Here is a 6,000-nt window from a genome sequence, read left to right as displayed (position 1 = left end):
TAGGAGGGAGCCTGTGTGTAGAGCAGTGGAAGCAGGGTGGGGAACTAGCCTGTATGGGAAAAGGCTCTAACATCCTGGGAGAACAGCCCTACCTCTCTTCTCTCCTGATGAGCTATGTGAATGCATCACTCTGCACTACACATTAAACATCCAGGTGTGTGGGGAAGAGGGACTGGAAACACCCACCCATTCCCCTCAGTGGGGACTCAGTGGACCTATGGAAATAATAGCTGCTTGGTTTGAGAATGCAGAACAGAAGGAAAAGCTCAATCAGTCTTTCCAACAGCTACTGGTGTTCAAACTCTGTCTGAAACTATGCACATTCCTATTCCTAGGAAGGAAACCTGTACATTCCAGCCCCAAGACCATTCACAGCTACCCTCCAAACTTCCCCAGTCCCTTCCCCTCCAACCCCAACAGAGATCATATGTCTGCTATGCTGGGGAGATGAAGCAGTGAAATCTCCTACAGCCCTAGTTCCACTGCTGGTGTGAGCAGACATAAGATTCCCCAATGTGAGCAAACAGCCCTTGTGAGATGCTGCCTCGGGGGTGCATTGTATTTTCCTGTTCTGGGGAGGAAAAGGCCTTAATTGCATGAGGGCTATACAGAATGTAGAAAGGGCAGAACTGGGGGATGATCTCTTGAGCACTGATTTGCTATGTAAAAAGCAAACTTCTCTCTCCTGTTTGTCCTGAGCTAATGGCAGTGATTCCCCTGCATTCTTGTGTAATGATTTTAACATTACTCACTGGAGAGATTGGACTTTCTGGAGTTATTTAACCACTATGTTCAGTATTTTAGGAGTTGATAATTTAATATAAATTTAGCTATTCTTAATCACTCTGCTTGGCTTTGAGTTGTGAATCATGCATGTTATACTGGCTCCCTTTGGAGAATGAGGAGCTCCAGGCCTTGTTTGCATAGAACCTCATCTCTGCTCACTGAGCACCGCAGCTGGAGGGATTGAGAAGATGTAAATGGAAGCAGTGTTCTGTGGATAATCCAGCTGACTGTGACAAACACATTCTTCAGCAGTGAAGCCTGATCTAAGGCCCACTGCCAAGAAAGGGACAACTGTGGCTCAAATGCAGTGAGCTCACATTCTTCCTTCACTCTGTTTGACATGGCAACGGGGGCTAGTAGCCTAGCTTTCTGAAGAACATTGTGACCAAATTGTTGTAAGCCATATATGGATAGTGTTGCCTTTTCTATCGCTGCTGCAGGAATCCTCTCTTCATTGGTGCCTTTGCTTAATGCAGTGTGATGCTTTAAAGTCATTCTTGGTGGTAGGGGGTGTGTAGTGGCAGAGTTGTAAACAGAATCAAAATCTCCAGACATGTCTCCCTGCTCTAACCACGAGACAGGATTGACTCACACACAGTTCACTGAGAGAAGTGGGATTTGGACCTTTTGATTTTAGTAATATTTTAAAACTGAAAGAGGAGGACAATCAAGCTTCTTTAAGCAGAGATCCATCTCTGTATCACCCCCAATATGGTATTCAGGCAACAAGAGCAGAGAAAGCTGGTCTTCCACAGCAGACCACACCAAGGTAATTCAGTGTGGGCATAGCAGCTGGTTGCTCCTGAGCACTCACCTTTTTATTTTTTAAATGCTGCAGTGATACTTATGTTTGGGTATATGTGCTCCAATTTCTGAAACAGGTTCTCTCTACTGCCAAGACACAGAGCCAGGCCCAATTCAAACTCACTTCCTAATCTGGCAGGGTTTGGGAACTATGCACAGAATGCACTAACTCCTGGGAAGGGTGGGAAGACAAAACCTCCTGTCACAGGTGGAGGAGTTACTGCAGCATAACTACAGGAGGCCTGAAACGAGATACACTCCTCTGACAAAAGGAGGGTAGACTCAAGGGCAGTAGAGCTAAAGGGGAGTCAACTATTCTGAAGGTACCTGACAGAGATGATCCTGAAAGGGGGAATACAGAAGCCACCAACTGCATAACAAAATCAATGGAGTGTTGAACGGCCTGAGCTGGGATGGCCATGAAACTCCAAAACACATGCAGGGGATAGTGAGGGAGCCTGGCCCAGGAGGATTGATTTTTCTCTTAAGCATAGGGTGGGAAGTAAGATTCATTCTTGGGAAGAAGGCTGAATAATTGCAACACACTGAATTCCCTTTTGTTATAACGTCAGAGAGTAATAAGTCACTTTCTATTCTGATTCAGTGTATGTATGCTTTTTCCTCTGCAAAACATTCATAGAGAGTTTCAGCCCCTAATATCTTGGACTCTGCCCTCAGAGGTTTTATTTTTTCTGTAAGTTCCCATAAGGTGGACTGTTCAAGAGTTTGGATTTGTCCTGGGGAGACTCCAGAGGTGTATGTGTGTATCACACCTCACACACGTACTCAATTAGATCAATAGGACAAATTGCATTCTGTTTCCTCATTTTACATTTCTATTTTCTTAGAACAAAACAAATAGGGAAGTTAAATGCAAAAATTGTAAATTAATTTAATCTTAGGGTTATGGCTTTGAACAGTAGGAAGTCATAGAAGATTAGGGTTGGAAGAGATCTCAGGAGCTCATCTAGTCCATTTCCCCCCTCAAAGCAGGACCAACCCCAACTAAATCATAAAAACATAAGAATGACCATAGTGGGTCAGACCAAAGGTCCATCCAGCCCAGTATCCTGTCTACTGACAGTGGCCAAGCCAGGTGCCCCAGAGGGAGTGAACCTAACAGATAATGATCAAGTGATCTCTCTCCTGCCATCCGTCTCCACCCTCTGACAAAGAGGCTAGGGACACCATTCCTTACCCATCCTGGTTAATAGCCATTAATGGACTTAACCTCCATTAATATATCCAGTTCTCTTCTAAACCCTGGTATAGTCCTAGCCTTCACAACTTCCTCAGGCAAGGAGTTCCACAGGTTGACTGTGTGCTGAGTGAAGAAGAACTTCCTTTTCTTTGTGTTAAACCTGCTGCCCATCAATTTCATTTGGTGGCCCCTAGTTCTTGTATTATGGGAACAAGTAAATAACTTTTCCTTATTCACTTTCTCCACACCACTCATGATTTTATATACCTTTATCATATTCCCCCTTAGTCTCCTCTTTTCCAAGCTGCAAAGTCCTAGCCTCTTTAATCTCTCCTCCTATGGGACCTGTTCCAAACCTCTAATCATTTTAGTTACCGTTTTCTGAACCTTTTCCAATGCCAGTATATCTTTTTTGAGATGAGGGGACCACATCTGTACGCAGTATTCAAGATGTGGGCATACCATAGATTTATATAAGGCAATAAGATATTCTCTGTCTTATTCTCTATCCCTTTTTAAATGATTCCTAACATCCAGTTTGCTTTTTTGACTACTGCTGCACACTGCATGGACATCTTCAGAGAACTATCCACGATGACTCCAAGATCTTTCTCGTAATTAGTTGTAGCTAAATTAGCCCCCCATCATATTGTATATATAGTTGGGGTTATTTTTTCCAATGTGCATTACTTTACATTTATTCACACTGGAAAAAATAAAATAAAAAATCATCCCAGTCAAGGTTTTGTCAAGCTGGGCCTTAAAAACCTCTAAGGATGGAGGTTCCACCACCACCTCCCTAGGTAACCCATTCTGGTGCTTCACCACCCTACTAGTGAAATAGTTTTTCCTAATATCTAACCTACCTCTCTCTCTCTCCCCCACTGCAACATGAGACCATTGCTCCTTGTTCTGTCATCTGCCACCACTGAGAACAGCCTAGCTCCATCCTCTTTGGAACCCCCTTCAGGTAGTTGAAGGCTGCTATTAAATCCCCCCTCACTCTTCTCTTCTGTAGATTAAAATAAGACCAGTTCCCTCAGTCATGTGCCCCAGCCCCCTAATCATTTTCATTGCCCTGTGCTGGACTCTCTCCAATTTGTCCACATCCTTTCTGTAGTGGGGGGCCCAAAACTGGACACAATACTCCAGATGTGGCCTCATCAGTAACAAATAGAGGGGAATTATCACTTCCCTGGATCTGCTGGCAATGCTCCTACTAATACAGTCCAATATGCCGTTTGCCTTCTTGGCAACAAGGGCACACTGCTGACTCATATCCAGCTTCTTGTCCACTGTAATCCCCAGGTCCTTTTCTGCAGAACTGCTGCTTACCCAGTTGGTCCACAGCCTGTAGCAGTGTATGGGATTCTTCCATCCTAAGTGCAGGACTCTGCACTTGTCCTTGTTGAACCTTATCAGATTTCTTTTGCCCCAGTCCTCCAACTTATCTAGGTCACTCTGGACCCTATCCCTACCTTCCAGCATATCTACATCTCCTCCCATCTTAGCGTCATCCATCAAGTTGCTGAGGGTGCAATCCATCCCATCATCCAGATGATAGGCGCCAATGACTTCTGGTGCCAGTGGGTGCTCGACCCCCCTTCTACCCCCAGCCCATTCCAACCCCTTCCCCAAAGTCCCTGCCCCAACTCCGTTCCCTCCTTGCCCCTATTGGACTCCTTCCCCAAATCCCCGGCCCCGGCTCCTCCCCTGAGCGCCCCATGTTCCCACTCCTCTCCCCTCCCTCCGAGAGCTTGCTACAGCTGTTTGGCGGTGGCAAGCGCTGGGAGGAGGCGGAGGTGAGGCAAGGCAGGGGGGAGGAAGCTTGGCTGCCAGTGGGTGCAGAGCACCCACTAACTTTTCCCCGTGGGTGCTCCAGCCCTAGAGCACCTATGGAGTTGGCACCTATGATCCAGCTCATTAATGAAGATGTTGAACAAAATTGATCCCTGGGGCACTCCACTTTGATACCGGCTGCCAATATTGAGATAGATATTGAGCCGTTGATCACTACCCGTTGAGCCCAACGATCTAGCCAGTTTTTTATCCACCTTCTAGTCCATTCATCCAATCCATACCTTTTTAACTTGCTGGCAAGAACACTGTGGGAGACTGTATCAAAAGCTTTGCTAAAGTCAAGATATAGCATGTTCACCGCTTTTCCCCATAGCCACAGTGCCAGTTATCTCATCATAGAAGGCAATCAGGTTCGTCACAATACAGAAGGCTCATCACAATGCTAACTTGTCACATTGCATAGTAGTACGTATATCTTAAGGCCTCATTTAACAGACCTAACTACTACTCAAGTACATGCTGCTCTAATATCTTCTGATAGGTACAGTAGAAGCTAGACTGACTAAAAAAGAGTTTCAGTCCAAGGATGGCTGCCAGAATGAAATATGGCCACATAAACATGTGGGGCAGTTTAGTTCCCATGGGAACATTAACTGGTGCATTTCTTGACTTAGGAACATCTAAACTCCTACCATAACCATTTCCATTAACCTAGATGTTTGCATTTAATACTGGAATGCAATTGGAAAGCCACTTCTCCTTTACAACAATATTAGGCTCCCCCATGAGACAAGAGATTGGGCCTTAGATGCCTGAACACCGCACTGTGGAGTACAGTATAAACACCTAGATCTGTTGACTTCTCTGTCTAGGAATTTATGCTGTGGTTGACACAGTGATAGCTGAGCACCTCTCCTGAAAAGTAAATACAAAAAGAAAAGTCCTTTTCAACTCTGCCAACAGCAACAAGGTTAAAATTCTGTATATTTTTATATATACAAAATGTAAGGATGCTGATGTTTGAGAGGGTTGTTTTGAGAAAACTAAGTTAAAGTCCACCCTCCTTTTGTCAGAGGAGTGGATCTCCTTTCAGGCTTCCTTATGCTGCAGTAACTCCTTCACCTGTGACAGGAGGTTCTGTCTTCCCACCCTTCCCAGGAGTTAGGTGCATTCTGTGCATAATTCCCAAACCCTGCCAGGTTAGGAAATGAGTTTGAATTGGGCCTGGCTCTCTGTTTCGGCAGTAGAGAGAACTTGTTTCAGAAACTGGAGCCAGAGGCAAGTGCTACTGTAACATTAAAAAATAAAAAGGTGAGGACTCAGACACACCCAGCTGCCATGCCGAATTACCTGGTTGTGGTCTGCTTTGGAAGACAAGCCTTCTCTACAGTTAGTTCCACCTGCAGCAA

Source organism: Natator depressus, chromosome 6, assembly GCF_965152275.1.
Source record: "Natator depressus isolate rNatDep1 chromosome 6, rNatDep2.hap1, whole genome shotgun sequence".
Lineage (NCBI taxonomy): Eukaryota > Metazoa > Chordata > Testudines > Cheloniidae > Natator > Natator depressus.
Note: the sequence above shows the minus strand (reverse complement) of the source record.